This window comes from Dendrobates tinctorius, unplaced genomic scaffold (genome assembly GCF_039654945.1).
Source record: "Dendrobates tinctorius isolate UK_male_01 unplaced genomic scaffold, ASM3965494v1 ptg000014l, whole genome shotgun sequence".
Lineage (NCBI taxonomy): Eukaryota > Metazoa > Chordata > Amphibia > Anura > Dendrobatidae > Dendrobates > Dendrobates tinctorius.
The window spans coordinates 29,785,019-29,808,133 of record NW_027361682.1 but is presented as its reverse complement, the minus strand read 5'-3'; positions in this window follow the sequence as shown (position 1 = coordinate 29,808,133).

Below are 23,115 nucleotides of genomic sequence, written 5' to 3'. Positions count from 1 at the left end.
TATAATGAGTCAGTCACCAGAATCAGACATCCGTCACCATTCACACATAGCAAGTATAGTCTATACTAGCGCATGGCGGAATAGCCATGCACACTTTTTATAGCCGGGCGGGACCTTCCAGATCTCCGAGATGGACCAATGAGATCTGGAACAGGACCTGGGCACATGACTCCCGATCTCCAATGGGAGACTGTCTCGTGAGCATACCCAGTAGGAGCACAGCGGGACTTAGTCTCTGGAGCGGTCTGCTGCAAAGTAATCTCCTCTGCAGTAGAAAGACAGCAGGAGACCGCAGAATGTGAGGCTCTGGATTCCTGCAGAGCAGATGCAGAAACCTGATGCCTAACATTTTTGTATCCAAATCCAGCTTTAAACTTCTCCACAAAAGTATCACAGACCTGCCCGTTGTGTTCCTTGGTCTTCATGATGCTCTTTGTGCTTCAACAGAACCCTGAGACTATCACAGAGCAGGTGCATTTATACGGAGACTTGATTACACACAGGTGGATTATATTTATCATCATTAGTCATTTAGGACAACATTGGATCATTCAGAGATCCACAATGAACTTCTGGAGTGAGTTTGCTGCACTGAAAGTAAAGGGGCCGAATAATACTGCACGCCCCGCTTTTCAGTTTTTGAATTTCCACAAAAATTGAAAATAACCAATAAATTTCGTACAGCTTCACAATTGTGTTCCACTTGTTGTTGAATCTTCACCAAAAATTTACATTTGGTATCTTTATGTTTGAAGCATGATATGTGGGAAAAGGTTGAAAAATTCCAGGGGGCCGAATACTATCGCAAGGCACTGTACATAGAGATGATATCATCAATTTAAAAGTATATAGTATTGAAAGGGTGGATAGACCCAAGTTACTTAGCTTCTCTCACAGGAAGCTTTCTGCATCTTGAAGATAGATTGTTGAGTATGTTTTATTTAACCTTTGCTGGCAGCTATCTCTGTCCGTCCACGCTGCATTTGTGCCTGCTGTCAGGACCGCCATGCCTTTGTCGCACAGAATCTCCAGTTATGTGTCCACTCTAGGCAAGGGTGGGCATGAGTAGGACCTGGAGTTCACTGCGCATGCTTCAGAGCTTGCTCATTTCCGGAAGTCCCGGCCCATAGAAAACACAAGACTGGATGTGTGACTCAGCGGACCAGACAGCTGCCGGGAGCAGCGGGAGTGGCCAGAGAGTTAAGTGGTGAGGTGAGTTTTTTTATTGTTTGCATATTCACTTTTTAATGCTCAATGCTCTAGGATCTGAAGCATAATAAGGGACATTACATTTGGAAAAATAAAAGTGGTTGTCTGAAAAAATGGACAACCACTTTATGATAAGAGAATGTTGCAAAAGTTGTCTCATGCTTGATGTGGAAAAACGGGGTCAGTGGGTGCTCTCGTCTGCTGGCCCCGATGCCTTTAGCAAGACTGCATGAACCAGGGCTCATACCACTGAACGTCTATCCCTATGGGCGGGTCACTACTCAGATGACACAGGGTGAAGGTAAAACAGTATGGCAATGCTTTACTGACCCACAACTCCCAATATCAAACAGAACAGTCCCAACAATTACCCAACAATTACCCCCATGATGGTGCACATTACAGGGTCTCACCCTTCCGTTGACTCAACGGGATAATGGTAGATGTTATGTCAGAGCTCGCTATTCCACCTGTGATACTGTTAAATATTAATAATCCGTTAAATATTTCTTATTACACCCAGTTCTGTACATTGCTAGCTGAAATGACATAGGCTATTTTTAAGCTTGGCTCATGGTAGAAAGACAGCTCCATATATGTAGAGACCACGTGCTTTAGGAGACGTATATAATTCATGGCTAACTGTAGAGGTCGCTCTTGCTCCCTCCCCATCATGAGACACAGACGCGAGGATGACATCTCGGCACGGATATAGCATTGAATGGACAGACAGCTGGGATATTACTTGACGGCTATGTGAGAAGCCGAACTGAGAGACAGCAGCCATTTGCTATTCAGGATCTCGGAGAGAAGAAGAATACATGTTGCTTTGCTATGAACTAATGGACAATCTCTCTTTCATCTATTTTTATGTTTTTCTGTAATACTTTGATGGAAGAATCCAAATAAACCACTACATTTTTATCTGGTAACTAGTCCTGAGTATTTTACAGGATTAGCATTATTTTACGTTGGAGAGCCAGCCAGATCTGAATTTTTGTATCTTTTTTTGCGGATTTCCCTCAACTTGCCCAAAAGGGGTATTGAACTTTGCTAGCGTCATATGTGCAAGTTTTCAGGAATTCCACTATTCACAAGAATCAGACAGAATCTAGAAGTGACGACTAAGAATTGCCAGATGGATTGAGAAGTACTACAAGTGCCAAAGTGCCAGACGTGCTGAAGCCAGACGTGTGAAGACCAGAGCCCAGCGTTGTCCATCAAAGGAACAAGCTGAGACATTTCAAGGTAAGAGAAATGGATGTCATTAATTCTCTTGCTAAGCAGAGTAAATTGAAATTTAAGTCTGTAGACAAGTCTAATCCAGAAGTATTAAGGCTTAGATTAGATGCTGAGTGCGAACTGGCGAATCAGAAGTTAGATTGTAAATTCTTCAATAGAGAAAGAGAGAGATTAAAAAATATTCTACAGATGGTAGATATATTTCATAGATCTGTGTCAGAGAAATCCAAAAATGATTGTTGTGATGTTCTCGAGATTGACTGTAATCAAGTGTCTGTAGCAGCCATTCAAGGTGACCTTGCAGACGTGGAACAAGATGGAGAAGTAGGAGGTGACTTCAGAACTGACGTAGAGGACGTACAAGGGAAAGACGTACCACTAAAAATAGACGACTCACAGGCCGAAATCCAAAGTAAAGTAAGGAAAAGTTTGCTAAAGATATGCAAAATAATTCCTGCATATGACAACACAATCCATGTTTGTAGAAACTCTGAGGTTTTTGAAAGTTGTGTTGATAAATTTGATTTATCTAATGAGGAGAAGAATCAGTTGTTCAAAATGTGGATCCCTGTAACCTTTGCTAGGAGATTGTCTTTAAAGTTATCTGGTGAAACACATGAGAATTTAACTGATAAGGACAGATTAAAAATTTTGATTTTTTGTTCATCAAATGAAAATCATCCAGATATTGATATTCTTCAAAAATTAAGGATTGGTCAGAAGGAATGTACCTACACATTCATGTCTATATTTCACCGCTTGTATAGAACGGTCATGGAGAATGTCAAAACACAGTCCCTCATAAGGAGTTTTGTAAGCAAATTTTGGTTTCTAAATCCTGCATCTCGTGTTATTGCGTCACAAAAAGATTCTTTATTTGAATGTGCGCAATCCCTTGATTTTGCCAGAAAACACGAGAATCGTGAAAGGAAAGTAAATTGTGCTAATTTTGTGAAGACAGGCAGAGTAAAATCTTATCAGAAGCCTGTATTAGCAAAGCCTTCTAAAATGAGTTTTCCCCAAAATCAAATCTATGAAGAACGAAGAAAATCACATGTTTGTTATAAGCCCTATGGAATGATGCAAAGGATCACGGAAAAAAATTCACAGTTTAAGCCCTATAAAATTCCAAGTTCTGATCTTCTTTCAGTAACAAAGATGGCCGAATTTGACAGCCAGAAGCAGGTGGTGAGTGAAATCATGGCCTGTAAACTGAATACTCTGCTCCAAGAATCTATCAGCTTCAAAATGGCAAGAACCTTTCAGGATATTTTTTGCAGAGAAATAAGTATGGGTTTAGGAATTGGCTAGAAAAAGTAATTATATATATTGTGTAAAAGTGTTATGCAATGTATTAGTCAGTTATATGTAATTATTATATAGAGTATAATCCTGTAGTTCTATAGTTTTATAGATATACATGTTCATACAGTATATATAGAGTGTTTGTAGAAGTAGAGATTGTAGAACTGTATTTTTTAGTGAAAATTAAAATCTACTCCAGTAATAAAATTTAGAATTATGAATATGATATTAACCTTCTCTTTTATTTTTCCTTAGAATTTTCATTTCAAAGCAGGACTTAATCAGAAAAATTCTCTTACAAGGATTTATGCCTTTATTTACACAGGAAGTTGCAATAATTGCATGATTTTATATCTAACCCTTAAAAGGAAATAACTAACTGCATTTTAAATGTGTTCTGTTTGTATGCTTTTACTGCATGGCTTGAATGACAACCACAGCAGGTGAAATTTGAACTTTGTTCTAATAATACCAGTATACTATGTCCCTGTTCCATAGGAAAAGAATTTCTAAGGGGGTCTCAACTTTTGCAAAGCAATGGAATTTTTTTTTTTCAGGCCTAAATGTCAAGTATAGCTATACATATACATATATTTATGTCATGTGTATTTGGGGAATATTCAAAGAAATATTAAGACTAAATTTAAATAGTTTACAATGCATTGATAATTAGGATAATTTGGGTTAAAATACGTGTATTCATCACACCTTCGTATGTGAGGTATTTGGTTTAAACTTAAATATGTGACACAGTCTGAGTGACAGTGACTGAGTGTATGAGCAGCTGCTGAGCGAGTAATGTGATACGTTTGTATGAGGCCTCAGGATTCTGAATGAGAGAAAAAAAACAAAACCCAAAAGCTTTTATCTTTAGGAGGAATATGCAGATCAGTTAAATTATTAGAATATTAGGATATATAATGAAATATTATCTATACAACATATATTTCTATATTTCTATAGTAATTATTATTTCTTGATTTAGTTAATTGTGGATAAGTGCAATCGCACATCAAAATGGTTTAAGGAAATCTACATTTAAATTAATTTTTCCAAAGGATAATTTTATGATATTCAAATTAATTTTAAAGGTCACATATCTTCAGACAAATAATGGTATAAGCAAGTATAATATTTATAAAATTTACAAATTAATTATTTTTCATTTTGGTTTTGATAAATGAATTATTTTATGAAACAATATTTTTTGGTATTAAGGGGGAAAATATGTTTTTGATCCTGACTACATCATCACATTTGATTAATAACTCTTCTTCACACATTTTAATAAAGAACAAATATAAATAAGGTTCAATGATATAAGTATTGGGTATAATAACATTAAGTATTATAAAGAGTCATTTCTTTACAGTAAGAGGAATATTATATGCAAAGTTGCATAATTTGAATATTTTGGTAACACAAGTTTATGACAATTATGAAATAATCCAGATCATGGAAATATTAAGGGTATATGTTACTGAAGACATAACTACTCTGCATCAACATAAAGGCCTTATTTTTATTTTTATTTTTATTCTTATTTTTAATTTTCAATTTTTTATTTTATTCTATTTTTATTTTTAATTCTTACATTTTTATTTTTTCTTTCATCAATAGTAAAGTAATATCTACTGAGAATATTGCTTCATTAAATATAGCAATGATATGGTTTTATTACAAAGGAAATGTTTCACTTCTGACTTATATGCAACAATTCTTTTATTCATTCATTCGCTCACTCATATATTCTTATTTTGGTTCATGGCTTTACATTCCTACATATTAGTATAATAAATACAGTCATATGTAAAAGGCGCGAGATTTCGCCGACGCCATCTTTTTGGATCCCGATGTCGTCCACGCCAGCGACATGTTGTTGCGGCGACGCTATCTTGAATATCGCGGGATTTCACAAAATCCAAGATGGCGTCCCGCAAGAACATGTCGGCGGCCTGGAGAACGTCTGGATCGCGGCGGCGGAGGAAGATGTCGGGGCAGCGACGATGACGGTGTGAGTATGAGAAACGGAGTGAGAGAAAGGAACGTATGTGGAGTGAAAGAGTGAGTGGACATGAGTGGAGGTGAAAGGTGAGAGGAGTGTGTGTTGAGGCGGTGTGGTGTGTTGAGGGTTAACATGGCAAGAGGTGTTAACGACGTCGGCGAAATCTCGCGAAATTTCGCCGACGCCATCTTGCATTTGTGAAATTGCGTCATTTACCTCACGCCGACTTGCTGTGCGGACGCTTGGCATTGCCTGTACCACCATAACTACTGCTGCCTTGGTCCTATGCCTGTTTACTGCCGGTGTCTAATTACTGGACCAATTTGCCTGTACCGCCATAACTACTGCTGCCTTGCTCCTCTGCCGGTGTCTAATTACAGGACCAATTTGCCTATACCTCCATAACTACTGCCTTTGTCCTCTGCCGGTGTCTAATTACAGGGCCAATTTGCCTATACTGCCATAACTACTGCTGCCTTTGTCCTCTGCCAGTGTCTAATTACAGGGCCAATTTGCCTCTATCGCCATAACTACTGCTGCTTTGGTCATCTGCCTGTTTACTGCCGGTGTCTAATTACAAGGCCAATTTGCCTCTACCGCCATAACTACTGCTGCCTTGGTCCTCTGCCGGTGTCTAATTACAGGGCTAATTTGCCTCTACCGCCATAACTACTGCTGCATTGCTCCTCTGCTGGTGTCTAATTACAGGGCCAATTTGCCAATACCGCCATAGCTACTGCTGCCTTGCTCCTCTGCCGGTGTCTAATTACAGGGCCAATTTGCCTCTACCGCCATAAGTACTGCTGCCTTGCTCCTCTGACTGTTCACTGCCTGTGTCTAATTACAGGGCCAATTTGCCTCTACCGCCATAACTACTGCTGCCTTGCTCCTCTGCCGGTGTCTAATTACAGGGCCAATTTGCCTCTACCGCCATAACTACTGCTTCCTTGCTCCTCTGCCGGTGTCTAATTACAGGGCCAATTTGCCTCTACCGCCATAACTACTGCTGCCTTGCTCCTCTGCCGGTGTCTAACTACAGGGCCAATTTGCCACTACCACTTCATAACTACTGCTGGGCAATTACAGGGTCAATTAGTATCTGTTTACTCTACAATACTCCAGGACGCCTTCTTCACTGCCAGATAACTGCCAAATAGACTCCTTTACCTGTGCCAACATGAGTCATAACAAAAAGTATGCCAATGCCAGTGAAAGGAAAGCAGCTTTAGCACTACGACAAAAACAACGCCGTGCTAATGAGACTTCTGAGGAAAAACACCATCGCCTTGAGAAGATTAAGGCTTATAAACGCCGTTGCCTCACACACGAATCCCCTAACTCTAAATCCATAAGATTGGCTGAAGAAGCCTCTGCACGCCGTCACCGCTGACAACAGACGGCCTCTTCCTCATCATTATTATTAGACTCACAACAGGATGCTTCCACATCAGCATGTGGAACAATTTACTGCTACACTTCATCCCATATGCCGTTCACTGACATAACTAATCAGCAATCTGTTTCTGCCCTATCAATACCACCATTCAATACCGATGCACAGTATGCCAATGCCAGTGAAAGGAAAGCAGCTTTAGCACTACGACAAAAACAATGCCGTGCTAATGAGACTCCTGAGGAAAAACAGCATCGACTTGACAAGATTAAGGCTTATAAACGCCGTCGTCTCACACACGAATCCCCTAACTCTAAATCTATTACATTGGCTGAAGAAGCCTCTACACGCCATCACCGCCAACAACAGACGGCTTCTTCCTCATCATCTATAATAATAAATGCCCTAAGCAGCTTCCGGTTGTAACAACTTCCGTCCAGTTGTAACCGGTGACGTCACCACACACACGCACATGTTAACCCTCAACACACCACACCGCCTCAACACACACTCCTCTCACCTTTCACCTCCACTCACGTCCACTCACTCTTTCACTCCACATACGTTCCTTTCTCTCACTCCGTTTCTCATACTCACACCGTCATCGTCGCTGCCCCGACATTTTCCTCCGCCGCCGTGATCCTGGATCCAGACGTTCTCCAGGCCGCCGACATGTTCTTGCGGCGACGCCATCTTGGATTTCGTGAAATCCCGCGAGATTCAAGATGGCGTCGCCGCAAGAACATGTCGCTGGCGTGGACGACTCGGGATCCAAAAAGATGGCGTCGGCGAAATCTCGCGAGATTACGCCGACGCCATTTTGGATCCCGATGTCGTCCACGCCGGCGACATGTTCTTGCGGCGACGCCATTTTGGATCGGCAAAATCCCGCGATAGTCAAGATGGCGTCGCCGCAAGAACATGTCGCCGGCGAGGACGACGTCGGGATCCAAAATGGCGTCGGCGAAAACTCGCGAGATTTCGCCGACGCCATTTTGGATCCCGACGTCGTCCACACCGGCGACATGTTCTTCCGGCGACGCTATCTTGACTATCGCGGGATTTCACGATACTCAAGATGGCGTCGCCGCAAGAACATGTCGCCGGCGTGGACAACGTCTGGATCCAGGATGGCGCCGGCGGAAGATGATGTCGGGGATCGTGGAGCAGCGGCGATGACGGCGTGAGTATGAGAGACAGAGTGAGAGAAGGGGTCGTATGTGGAGTGAAAGAGTGAATGGAGATGGTGAAAGGTGAGAGGAGTGTGTGTTGAGGAGTGTGTGTGTTGAGGGTTAACATGGCAAGAGGTGTGATGCTATCGCATCCTCCCGATGCAATAGCATCGGGCCATAATCTAGTGGTGCTATGTTTAGCAAGGAAGAGTCATTTTAACCCTTGCTTTGCTGACCAAAGACGTCACACCTGTTCAAAGACCACTACCGATGGGGGATTCCAGAATATCCAAGGCGAGCCAATGTAAGTCCAGGTTTTTAAAGATGACACTGCACAGATATTAAAGCTGCATAGACTTTGTTTTCATATTAACATTTGAATTTATGGACTTTGATTTAATATACAACATGATTTCTACAACATCTATATGCTAGAGAAAAACTGTGGTTTTAAAAAGAACCAAGAAGAAGACAGAAGACATCAAAATGACGACCAGATGACATCAGATGATGATGACTGGACCTGAGATGCTTCAATTTAGACTTAGGGAAGTATAATTATACATATTGTATATGAATATTGTTCACGGCTTACCATAACATGAATTCACCTCAATTATGTCATTGAGTACTTATAACGGTAATCTGATATTATTATTATTATTATTATTATTATTAATATTAAATTATTTTGTCAAAGAAGAAGAAAAGAAGAAAGAAGATCTTGTTATATTTTGAGGGTTCCAATTAATGTCTGTCTCCCTCAAAAGGGGGAATTGTTAAATATTAATAATCCGTTAAATATTTCTCATTACACCCAGTTCTGTACATTGCTAGCTGAAATGACATAGGCTATTTTTAAGCTTCGCTCATGGTAGAAAGACAGCTCCATATATGTAGAGACCACGTGCTTTAGGAGACGTATATAATTCATGGCTAACTGTAGAGGTCGCTCTTGCTCCCTCCCCATCATGAGACACAGACGCGAGGATGACATCTCGGCACGGATATAGCATTGAATGGACAGACAGCTGGGATATTACTTGAAGGCTATGTGAGAAGCCGAACTGAGAGACAGCAGCCATTTGCTATTCAGGATCCTGGAGAGAAGAAGAATACATGTTGCTTTGCTATGAACTAATGGACAATCTCTCTTTCATCTATTTTTATGTTTTTCTGTAATAATCTTTTACTTTGATGGAAGAATCCAAATAAACCACTACATTTTTATCTGGTAACTAGTCCTGAGTATTTTACAGGATAAGCATTATTTTACAGATACACATACAGAGAAGAGGTAACAACAAGCGTAGGGAGATGACAGAGAACAGTCCATAGAGTCTGTACAAGGTCCAAAGCCAGTTAACACAACGTCATAGCTCCCAGGGTCGCTATTCCACCTGTGACACAGACACAGAGAAGAGGTAATGACAAGCGTAGGGAGATGACAGAGAACAGTCCATAGAGCCCATGCAAGGTCCAAAGCCAGTTGACACGAGAGTCACCGCCTGGCTTATCCGACCATCTCCACGGAACCAGGCGACCAGCGGGTCCCAAAACCTGGCTTTCTCCAAACATATCCATGGTTCAGAGATGGTCACTGGTTCAGATCTGTGTCCTTCCAACCGGAGCCGAAAACCCCTTGGCTGTTTCCTATGGAATCATAGATCCGTGTACCTCGTGATGGTGCCATGATGAATTGGCTGCAGTCCTGTCTCTCATCCATTGGGTGTTTTGCAAAATATCTGTCTGGTAGCGCTGTCAGATGAGACCAGCTCTGTGAGTCTTTTTATACCTGAGGCATGTAAGCTATTTTTAGAATTACCCAGTGTCCATCAGTCCACCCTCACATTCTTTTCCCTCTTTACTTTCAAAGTCAACAACTGGTTCCAGAATACAATACACAATTAGCATATCAGCACACATCAATAACCAAAGATAAACACACACTATGTACAAGTCACTATTACAGACTAAAGGCCCCGTCTCACATAGCGAGATCGCTAAGCGACACAATAGCGATCCCGCCTGCGATCTTGCTACATGTGACACATAGCGGCGACCACCCCCCCGCTGGATATCGCTGATCGTGTTCGAATGTCCTGGGCCATTTTTTCATCATCGGCATCCCGCTGGCCAGCATGCATCGTTGTGTTTGATGCCGACGAGCGACCTCGTTGGTGACGCAGAACTCAGGGACGCATGCTGGAATCGTTCAGAATCGCTGCTGTGTGACAAGGTACCAACGAACCCTGAGGATCGCTGGATGTACTAGCGATCATTTAGCGACGCACCAGCGATCCCTATCAGGTCGTATCGTTGTCGGGATCGCTGGTGCGTCACTATGTGAAATGGGACCCTAAGGGTCCCGTTACATTTAGCAATACACCAGCGATCCCGACAACGATACGACCCGGTCAGGATCGCTGGTGCATCGCTAAATGGTCCCTAGTGAGCTGCCAAACAGGCAGGTCTCTTCAGTGACGCAGTAGTGATACAGCGATCCGTCGGGGGTCGCTGTTACCTGTCACACCGCAGCGATTCTGACGACTTCCGCCTGCGTCCATGAGTTCTGCCATGTCGCTAGTCGGCGCCGAACACAGCGATGCATGCCGGCCAGCAGGATGCCAATGACGAAAAAAAAGGCCCAGGACATTCCAGCACGATCAGCGATATCCAGCGGGGGGGTCGATCGCAGGTATGTGTCACACAAAGCGAGATCGCTGGAAAGATCACTGTTGCGTCACAAAATCGGTGACGCTTTAGCGATATCACTAGCGATCTCGCTATGTGAGAAAGGCCCTTTACACAGTATGTTAAATGGTATATCAGCTTGCAAGTCTCTCTTCTTGATCCACCAGAAATAAACACTTAAATCCACAAGCCAATACTGTTAGGGCTGGCGGAGCGCACCAAATTATAAAATAATAGTAGGTGCGTTCGCAGCCCGGGGTCCACCGTGCAGAGGTGGTACACTGCTGCTAAGCAGTGGCGGAAGAATTAAGCGGTGTGAAACCAGTCACACGTGGGTTACGTCACGCAATGTGAACAGGGGCGAACTCTGTTAATGCACAGAGCTGCACAACCGCTGAACGTAGATGCTGGAGCCTGTTAAGCTCACAGAGCCCAGCCAAAAGAGCGCACAGTGTACGGCCACAGAACTCTACCCCAAGGACATGGGGTTAGAGTCCTTCTAGGCCCACTGAACGCGCAGCGTCGCTGCCGCGAACGTCGCTATAGACGCTGGCTATGGAGCACGTGCACTGAGGCATGCCGAGTCCCTGGTGAGTACTGATGCCTGCCTCAAGCTCTGTCCTACCTACGCCTAAGCCTGGGCGCTAGCAGGCTAGGCTGCACAACACATGCGTACCAAGGGTAGGGGTTTCTTAATGAGTCTTTCACCAGAGACATTCATGCGTGCATATATCACTCACTCCACATAGTCTGTAAATACAGTCTTATCCTAGCGCATGGCCGAGCGGCCATGCAAACCTTTTATAGCCGCGAGCGTCCGGGACCTTCCTGGCTTCTCGGATGGGCCAATCCGAACAGGAGCAGGACCTGAGCACGTGATCTTCGATCTCCAATGGGACATCACTCCACGGGCATGCTTAGTGGCCCGACATGGGGACATAGTCCCTGGAGAATCTCGCTGCTGAGCAGCATGTATTGTCATAGCTGCGCCAGAGGTGACAGCAGCAAGCAAACCCACGGAGCTGCTCTGGGCAGAGCACCTGGACCGACGAGTTTGCTGAGCAACCTCCTCTGCGGCTGGAGAGGAATGGGAGACCGCCGGAAGTAAGGCTCGGGATTCTCGCTGTGCAGCGACAGAAATCCGACTCCTAACATTACACCCCCTCCTAGGGCCCCCTCCCCTATGAGCCTCGCTGCGCTCAAACTCCGCAATGAGAAGAGGAGCGAGGAAGTTCTCCACCAGGTCCGAGCCTCAGGACCATGACCCTTCCAATCCACCAAGTAAACCTTTTTGCCCCGCATCACCTTGCATCCCACGATGGCATTGACCTCAAACTCATCAGACGACAGATGGCTCAGAAAACCGGGACATGTGAACTGGCTTAAGGAGAGACACATGAAACGTGTCCGAGATAGCCAAGTGTAGTGGAAGGGCCAGACGGTAGACCACAGGGTTAATCTGCTCAAGGACCTTGAAAGGGCAAATATAGTGTGGTGTGAACTTAGCGGATTCCGTCCGCAGCCTGATGTTTCGAGCGGAGAACCACACTAAGTCGCCAGGGGCGAAGGTCAGAGCAGGGCGCCGGCGAGAATCAGCGGAGGACCTCATTCTCTCCTTGGAGGCCCGGATAGCATCCTGCGTGTGATCCCAAATGTCACGTGCCTTCACCGCCCAGTCTGCCACCCTAGAGTCGGTGGAAGACACGGGCATGGGCAAGGGGTCGCGCGGATGCTGACCGTAATTTAGGAGGAATGGGATTTGACCGATGGAGTCGGCCACAGTGTTGTTCGAGGCGAACTCTGCCCATGGCAGCAAAGATGCCCAATCATCCTACCTGGCCGAGACAAAATGTCGCAGGTAAGTCACCAGGGTCTGGTTGGCTCTCTCAAACAACCCATTCGTCTCGAGATGATAGGCCGAGGAGAGATTTAGCTCAATGCTGAGCAGAGAACAGAGCTCTCTCCAGAACCGAGACGCAAATTGAGGACCGCAAACTGAGGCCGTGTGGGCGGAAAACATATATAATAAACAACGCTGCCAGGCCCCGTGCCGAAGGTAGCCGAGAGAGTGGTACCAGATGTACCATCTTGGAGAAATGATCTGTGACCACCCAAATGACAGTGCTGCCACTGGACTTGGGCAGGCCCACCACAAAGTCCATACCGACCATCTCCCAGGGCCTGTCCGCAACCAGCAGGGGATAGAGTAACCCAGCGGGCCGCTGCCGAAAGGACCGATTCTGGGCGCAAGAGACGCACGCCTGAATATAGTCCCTGACATCACGAGCCATATGCGGCCACCAGTACATCCTCGCCAGGAGATTAGAGGTTCATTTGGTCCCAAAATGTCCCCCCACCCTGGACGAATGAGCCCAAGAGAGGACCTCCGGTCGCAGATGGGCAGGGACAAAAGTCTTGCCCGGAGGTACCAACTCGAGAGGAACCGGAGCCACGGTCCTCAGACTCTCCGATGGAACTATCAGCCGAGGCTCCTCCTCCTCTGATGACACCACGGAGCGAGAAAGAGCATCGGCCCGGACGTTCTCCCCGGAGAGAAAATGCAGGGTGAAATGGAATCGGGAGAAGAATAAGGACCATCTGGCCTTGCGAGAATTCAGCCGCTGGGCAGTCTGTAGATAGACCAAATTTTTGTGGTCAGTGAACACCTGGAAAGGATGGCAAGCCCCCTCCAGGAGGTGTCTCCACTCTGAGAAGGCCAGCTTCATTGCTAGCAACTCCCTGTCCCCGATGGAATAATTCTTCTCCGCCGGTGTGAAGGTCTTAGAGAAGAAGAAGCATGGGTGCTTCCGACTTTGCGAGTCCTTCTGGAACAGGACCGCTCCAGCACCGACGGAAGAAGCATCCACCTTCAGAATGAAGGGCTTATCTACATCGGGGCGATATAGAATGGGAGCGCTAGCGAAGTGGTATTTAATAGCGGCGAAGGCCTTGGAGACAGTTTCCGACCACAGTTTGGGGTTTGCACCCTTCTTCGTGAGGGCTACCAAGGGCGCTACCAAAGTTGAGAAATGGGGGATGAATTGGCGATAGTAATTTATGAACCCCATAAAGAGCTGCACCGCTTTGAGAGAATGGGGCTCCTGCCAATCCATCACCGCCTGTAGTTTGGCAGGATCCATGGCCAACCCCTGGGCCGAGATGATATAGCCCAGGAAAGGCAAGGACTCCTGCTCAAGCACACATTTCTCCAACTTGGCGTAAAGGGAGTTTGCCCGCAGGAGACTGAAAACTTTGCAAACATCTCTCCGGTGGGAGTTAACATTTGGAGAGTAAATGAGAATATCATCCAGATAGACTACTACCGAGGTGGTAAGCATATCCCGGAAGATATCGTTCACAAAGTCTTGGAAGACGGCTGGCTCATTACATAGCCCGATGGGCATCACCAGGTATTCATAGTGCCCATCTCTGGTGTTAAGTGCCGTCTTCCATTCGTCCCCCTCACGGATGCGAATCAGGTTATAGGCTCCTCGCAGATCAACCTTAGTAAACACTCTCGCTCCCCGTAGCCTATCGAACAGTTCCGATATCAGGGGTATAGAGGATGCTTGTTCTTAACGGTTATGGCGTTAAGACCCCTGTAATCGATGCACAGACGTAATTCTTCATTCTTCTTTTGGACAAAGAAGAATCCCGCTCCCGCCGGAGACACCGACTTCCTAATGAATCCTCTTGCCAGATTCTCCCTGATATACTGAGACATGGCTTCTGTCTCTGGGAGAGACTCGACCCCGGGGAGGCTCAGCACCGGGCAAGAGGTCAATAGGATAGTCGTAAGGGCGGTGCGGCCGAAGGGTCTCCGCCGCCTTCTTGGAGAAAATGTCTGCATACTGCTGGTAAGGCTTGGGAAGCGAGGAGAGATCTGCGGGAACCTCAGAGGTAGTAACCTGTACGCAGTCCCTCAAACACCTACCCTCGCAGGACTTGCTCCAACCGAGGATTTTTCCCGAGGACCACTCTATGTGAGGAGAGTGAGCTCGTAACCAGGGAACTCCTAGGAGGACCTGGTCGATACCTTCGGGCATGACCAGAGGAGACAGCATCTCCTGATGGGAAGGAGACAGTGAGAGTCTCAGTGGAGCCGTCTGGTGGGTGATTTGGGACGGAAGTGTTGCACCAGTCACCACTCTGATAGTGACTGGCTAAGGTAGCAGGACCAGGGGAATTGCGTGTTGTAGGGCGACATGAAATTGCCCTCCGCTCCAGAGTCCACACAAACCTCCACCACCAGAATGGAAGAATTAAATTCTAACGCCCCTTTATACAGCAGCTTGGAGGAGAAAGTCGCTGTGTCTAGTAGGCCCCCTCCGATCACCACTAGACGGGAGCATTTCCCGGGCGCTGTGGGCACTGGTTAGCTAGGTGCCCAGTCTGCCGACAACGGAAGCAAACTGAAGGTACCCGCACAGACCGGGCCCTGGACCCCGTGCGAGACACCTCCATGGCCTCTGGAGGCTCAGGCGGCTGACTGAGGGGTTCCAGCGGCCTAACAAAGTTTGAAGCCAATCTATATTGTTGGCAGGACTTGGAGCACTCCAGCCCTCGCTCAGTGAAGTGAATATTAATCCACGTGGAGACCATAATGAGCTCCTCCAAGGTGGTGGGCACCTCCCTGGTGGCCAGGGCGTGTTTGACATGATCAGCCAGGCCTCTCCAGAAAATGGGTATGAGAACCTTATCCGGCCACTCAAGCTCTGAGGCCAGAGTTCTGAAGAGGATGGCATACTGACTGACCAGAGACGAACCCTGGGTTACGGCCAGCAACTGCAGTGCGGTGTCGTACGTGACCCGAGGCCCCAGAAACACCTGCTTCAAAGTGACCAGAAAATGGGTGGCACTCTATACCAAGGGATCCACACGCTCCCACAGAGGGGTGGCCCACTCCAAGGCCCTGCCCGACAGAAGGGAGATGATAAATCCCACCTTGGCCCGCTCAGAGGGAAATCGTGTGGCCAACAACTCCAGGTGAATGGAGCACTGACTCACGAAACCCCTGCATGAAGCACTATCACCCGCAAACTTTTCGGGCAGCGGGAGGCGAGACAAGGTCGGGGCAGGACTAGCCGTGGAGACACGGGCGACAGCCTCTGTAGCTGCTTGAACAGCGACCGAAGTAACATCCGCAGCTGAGGTGGAACGCTCTAGCACTGCCAACCTACCCTCCAACTGCTGGATGTATCTATGCAGTCATTGTTCGTCCGCTATTATTAGCCAGACCCTGGCGCTAGGATAATGTTAGGGCTGGCGGAATGCACCAAATTATAAAATAATAGTAGGTGCGTTCGCAGCCCGGAGTCCACCGAGCAGAGGTGGTACACTGCTGCTAAGTAATGGTGGAAGAATTAAGCGGTGTGAAACCAGTCACACGTGGGTTACGTCACGCAATGTGAACAGGGGCGAACTCTGTTAATGCACAGAGCTGCACAACCGCTGAACGTAGATGCTGGAGCCTGTTAAGCTCACAGAGCCCAGCCAAAAGAGCGCACAGTGTACGGCCACAGAACTCTACCCCAAGGACATGGGGTTAGAGTCCTTCTAGGCCCACTGAACGCGCAGCGTCGCTACCGCGAACGACGCTATAGACGCTGGCTATGGAGCACGTGCACTGAGGCATGCCGAGTCCCTGGTGAGGACTGATGCCTGCCTCAAGCTCTATCCTACCTACACCTAAGCCTGGGCGCTAGCAGGCTAGGCTGCACAACACATGCATACCAAGGGTAGGGGTTTCTTAATGAGTCATTCACCAGAGACATTCATGCGTGCATATATCACTCACTCCACATAGTCTGTAAATACAGTCTTATCCTAGCGCATGGCCGAGCTGCCATGCAAACCTTTTATAGCCGCGAGCGTCCGGGACCTTCCTGGCTTCTCGGATGGGCCAATCTGAACAGGAGCAGGACCTGAGCACGTGACCTTCGATCTCCAATGGGAGATCACTCCACGGGCATGCTCAGTAGCCCGACATGGGGACTTAGTCCCTGGAGAATCTCGCTGCTGAGCAGCATGTATTGCCATAGCTGTGCCAGAGGTGACAACAGCAAGCAAACCCACAGAGCTGGTCTTGGCAGAGCGCCTGGACTGACGAGTTTGCTGAGCAACCTCCTCTGTGGCTGGAGAGGAATGGGAGACCACTGGAAGTAAGGCTTGCTGCTGTGCAGCGACAGAAATCTGATGCCTAACAGATAAAAAGTCAATTCTTCTTGGTTTGCAAAAACATAGTCATCTGGGTTATTAAGATATAATCTGGTTTCTTCACACTTGATAAATATCCTTGAATGCGTGTCCTGGATAAAGGGAAGATCTTTTGGATATCAAGAAGAGTTGGTAAATCTCTGTGGCACTGCTGAAGCCTTCTGGAACCTCATGGAAAGCAGCAATTCTGGAAGTTTTTCTATGCGTGAACCTGGGAAGATAATACTTTATACAATTGCCGGGCAGAGGAACATTTCATGAGGTTCTTTCACAGTTTTCCATAAACAAACAATGTCCTGAATGGCAAAAAATTTCAGAAGCGGCCATACGATGCCACAAAGCCAGTGGATTCATTGCTGCACATTGTGCACCTTTTCTGTTTTAATTTGAAGGTGAGATTCTTTCAAGCATAGTTAAAATCCAATTAATGTAGACACTGCTGTGTGCATGGGCTGGTGGTTTTTCGCTTATTTGATATTAGCTCTTTTGTGTGTCAGGTTTAATTGGCTATTATTACCTTCCAACTCTGTTATAATCCTATTTTTTTAGACTGTGTATTTTATGATATTATATTCTTCCGGTTTGGATGAAAGAGGGTGTTCTGTATGTTTTACGTTTACAGGCAGAGTGCAGAGGTAACATGCACATCAAGGTCCTTGGTGCCTTGGGCGTAAAGGCCCTCTGCTGCATGGGGAGACAGCAATATTATAAAAGGCACTTGGTAGATGAAGGGCTCAGGATGCATTGGGATCAAGGAGCTTCAAGTCTCATCTCTGAAAAATTATGTAACATAATGGCAAAAGGCGCCAACACTGGGAGCAGCAACAGGATGCTGTGTCCATAAGCCTAAAGACGGCCATATACATTAGATGGCTGTTAGCTGAATGATGCTTTAGCTGCTCTTTCGGCCAGCGTCCATCTCAGCTCACACTTCCATACATAGGAGCGATCACTCCTGTGTTAAATGCGAATGGGTGGTTCAAAATCGGACATTCCCAATCGACATCTCTCCCAACCATCAAGGGTTGGCTTCCCGTGGCCACACTCTAGTAGAAGTACTCACAGTTTTTCACCCTGCCATTCCCTATTGAAGGGGGTGGGTCACACACCGTTTGTGGCATGGCGAACACAATGGAACTGGTTCTGGCTAGAAGCATATAGGAAAAACCAGTATGCAGGAGAGCACTTATTCGGCTTTGTCTCTCCATCCTGACTGTATGAGGCTTCATTCCTTTGCGGAAGCAACTATGTGAAGAATGATGTCCCCTCAGCGTGGACTGGAATAGATTCATGGAGTAGTGGAGCTTCCTTCCTCTGCCTTGACTTGGCTGATCTAGACTGGGTTTTACTAGTGATGGGTTGTTCGTGAACGATCCTGTACAAAGAGCCGGCTCCCTGCTGTGAAAGATGGGAGTTGGCACTGTCAGAGACACCGCACTGAACTTGCTCACTGAGCCAGTGCGCGTGCCCTGAGTAAAGCGAAAGCGTGCTCAAAGATACCTGTGGAGCGGGCAGCAACCGAATAGATGTATACTTCAGACCCGCAGGACCTGAAGCACGTGACTGCTAGAGGCGTGGCTTAAACTCCACAGAGCTAGGAGCTGCAAGACAATTCCTAGCAGAGTAACTGCGAGACAAAGTTACCAAGGGGCATAGACAGGGAGAATAGTCAGGACGTAGCCAATGAGTCATACACACAGATAGCTGCAGGGTACAAGAGGGGCGAGCAGAGAGTAGTCAGATCACAGGCAATGAGTCATACACAGATAATAACGCAGTACAAAATCAACAGGCAAACTCACAACGGGAAACAGAATCGGGTCAGAACCATATAAACAAGCTATAGCAATATACAGGCACACAGGGGGGTCAGCACACTAGGCCAAAGGCAAAAGTATAACTGGCAGGGATTGAAGCTACCCAGAGGTTTATGAAGCTCTCCCAGAACCAGAAAGAGGCCACAATCATTAACCCCAAGTGTGCAGGTCAAAACCTGCACAGAGCTCCAGACATTAACCCCCGGTGTGCAGCTCAAAAACCTGCACTGGAATCATGACAGTACCCCCCCTCTCAACGGGGGGCCTCTGGACCCCCAGGCTTCCCTGGGTACTTGGCATGGAACGCCTGAACCAGGCGATCTGCATGTACCGAACGAGCAGGGACCCATGAGCGCTCTTCTGGTCCATATCCCTTCCAGTGGACCAGGTACTGCAATCCAGAGTCCACAATATGTCCGACCTCATAATCCAATTGACCCTCCACCAGCACTGGAGGAACAACAGTCTCAGAGTTCTCTTTGACAGATCCTGCTGGTTTCAACAGAGACTTATGGAACACATTAGATATTTTTAAGGAAGCGGGGAGACGCAACCTATATGCCACAGGGTTGACTATCTCCATAATCTCGTACGGACCAATGAACTTTGGTCCCAACTTAACTGATGGTACCTTTAAGTTGATGTTACGCGTGGAGATCCAAACCTTCTCTCCCACCTGAAACATGTCTCCCGAGGCTCTCTTTTTGTCAGCAAAATATTTGTATCTCCCCTGGGCCCGAGAGATATTATGCCGGACTTCAGCCCAGAGGTTTTTTAACCGCTGAACGGACCCCTCTGCTCCTGGACAACCGGAATCCACCCGAGAAAACTCCCCAAAATGAGGATTAAAGCCGTAGTTAATCAGGAATGGGGACATGTTGGTGGACTGACTCACCCGGTTGTTAAAAGCGAATTCAGCCAACGGTAACGCATCACACCAATCCTCCTGCCTGGAGGAGGTCAGACACCTGAGAATTTGTTCCAGGGATTGATTGGTGCGTTCGGTCTGACCATTGCTCTCCGGGTGATATGCCGACGAGAAGGAGAGTGAGATGCCCAATTTCATACAGAACGCCCTCCAAAATTTGGCCACAAACTGCACACCTCTGTCAGACACAACATTCAGGGGTACCCCATGCAATCGGACCACATGCTGCACAAACAACCTTGACAATGTTTCTGCTGAAGGTAATGCTGCCAAGGGAATGAAATGGCCTGTTTAGAAAACCTGTCCACCACCACCCAGATCACGGTATTGCCCCTGGAAGGTGGAAGACCGGTAATAAAATCCATGGAAAGATGAGTCCATGGCCTATCAGGAACCGGTAGAGGTATGAGTTCCCCAGCCGGTCGGTTATGCGAGCTTTTGGAACGGGCACACATGCCACAAGCAGAAACAAATTCCTTGACATCGGACCTTAATGAAGGCCACCAAAAACCCCTGGTTACTGCCTCTCTAGTGGCCGTGATACCTGGATGAGCACTCAGCCTAGAATCATGAAACTCCTGCAGAAGTCTAGACCGCAATGAATCTGGAAAAAACAGTTTATCGCTTGGCCTGGTTGCCGGAGCTAGGGCCTGAGCCCTTAGGATTTCTTGTTCCAACTCAGTTGAGACCCCCGCCACTACCACCCCTGGGGGAAGAATGGAGGACGGCGGCTCAGGGGGAGACACTGGATCAAAACTTCTGGACAGGGCATCCGCTTTAACATTTTTGGATCCCGGTCGAAAAGTAATTGAGAACTGAAATCGTGAAAAAAAAAGTGACCAACGGGCCTGTCTAGGAGTAAGCCTCTTAGCAGATTCAAGGTATGCCAAATTTTTGTGATCTGTGACAACCATGATAGGGTGAGCCTCCCCTTCCAAAAAGTGCCTCCATTCCTCAAATGCCAGCTTGACCGCAAGAAGTTCTCTATTGCCTACATCATAGTTTTTCTCAGCTGAAGAGAACTTCTTGGAGAAGAAGGCACAGGGTTTGAGATTGGTAAGGGTGGCCGGACCCTGGGACAGCACAGCCCCCACCCCCACTTCAGAAGCATCCACCTCCACAATGAATGGTTCGGACGGGTCAGGTTGCACCAACACCGGGGCAGACATAAAACATTTCTTAATAGCTGAGAAGGATTCCTTAGCGAGTACAGACCAATTTTTTACATCAGCTCCCTTCTGGGTAAGATCCGTGAGTGGTTTAACCACTTGTGAGAAACCTTTAATGAATCTCTGGTAATAGTTCGCAAATCCTAAGAAGCACTGGAGCCCCTTGAGTTCTCGAGGCTGAACCCAGTCAGCGATCGCCAGCACCTTCTTAGGATCCATACGAAACCCCTCACAGGACACAATCAACCCCAAAAAAGACAGCTCCTGTACAAAAAATGAACATTTTTCCAATTTGGCGAACAATTGGTTCTCCCTGAGTCTCTGGAGAACTGTCTTTAGATGTTGCAAGTGAGATTGACTGTCCGGGGAATACACCAAAATATCATCCAAATAAATAATAACAAAACGGCCTATCAGATCAGAAAACACAACATTGATGAAATTTTGGAAAATAGCGGGTGCATTAGTTAACCCAAATGGCATTACCAGGTTCTCGAAGAGTCCTTCTGATGTGAGGAATGCCGTTTTCCACTCGTCCCCTTCCCGAACCCTTATCAGATTGTAGGCCCCCCGCAGATCCAACTTGGAGAACCATTGGGCCCCAGCTAACTGGTTACATAAGTCTGGGATGAGGGGAAGCGGGTAAGAGTTCCTAACCGTTATCTTGTTCAGTTCCCGAAAGTCGAGGCACGGCCGCAAATCACCATCTTTTTTCTTCACAAAGAAGAACCCTGCTGCCACAGGTGACACAGAAGGCCTGATATGCCCTTTGCGGAGACTCTCAGCTATATACTCCTTCATGGCTTGGCGCTCAGGCCCAGACAAATTGAACAATCGAGCCTTAGGTAACTTGGCTCCGGGTACTAACCCCCGGTGTGCAGCTCAAAAACCTGCACTGGAATCATGACAGGCACCCCAGTGAGCGCCACCGAATGGCTCTCACTGGGCATAAAATTCAGTAACTCCGCCCACCTCACCTAAACTCCGCCCATTCATCAATTTAATTGTATGACTGCAAGTAGGCAGGGTTTCAGCAATTGGTGGGTGGAGTTTCAGCCACATTCACGTCATTTTTAATATGTTTTCACATATTGTGAACGCATTTCATAGGGATCCATTTAGAATCGAAAAGAGCTGGCTCTTCTTGGTGAGCGAAGCCAAGAGAGCCAGATCACCAAAAAGAGCTGGACTGCCTATTACTATTGTACCAGATCACAGAAAGTGTGTGCACTGAGCTGGGAGGCTCCCCCCAGCCGTTTCTATGGCAGCTTATTGTTAGGAAATTAATCACCTAACTTTCATATGCATGCATTTACCAGTAGATAGCAGCAAAGTACAAATTACAATGTATATTTTTCAGTCCTCAGTGTTCGCACATGGAAAGTATTACACATCTCCTAACTGAAGTAGTACTGGCACACTGGAGCATATCTACTGCCACATGACAACTGTTTCACTCAGCAGCAGTAGACAGGGTACTGGGATGCCACCATGGGTTGGCTGACATTACTCTAGTGGTTTAGTCTTGTTGGGGGTCCTTTCTCTTTTCTTCACACCTTACTCACTCATGTAGGTGTAGTCTTGTAGGTCAGGTCCTAGTATCAAGATCAGACATACTTAGATATCTGCAGACATACAGATATAAACCAGATGAAACAGAGGGTCAGGACAGGCAGCAAACAGGTGAGGTTATATTTAGGTCAAGGGAAGTAATAAGTAGGGTTCGAGTAGACATACACATTTTTCAAAGATCAGTTAACTGAACCTATTGCTCAGTCATTCTGTAAGAGGACTGACCTTCCTCGAAGGAGCTGTCACTTTTAGAAAAAGTATTTTATTAGGGTTTAGTTTTCTGTGAGTAGAATGTTCTGAGTTAATTAAGGGGTAGCCTCTTTTCAGGATCCTCATGTCTTAGTCTCTTATGGTCAATTAACCCCACACCAGCAGATAAATAGCATTTCTCAA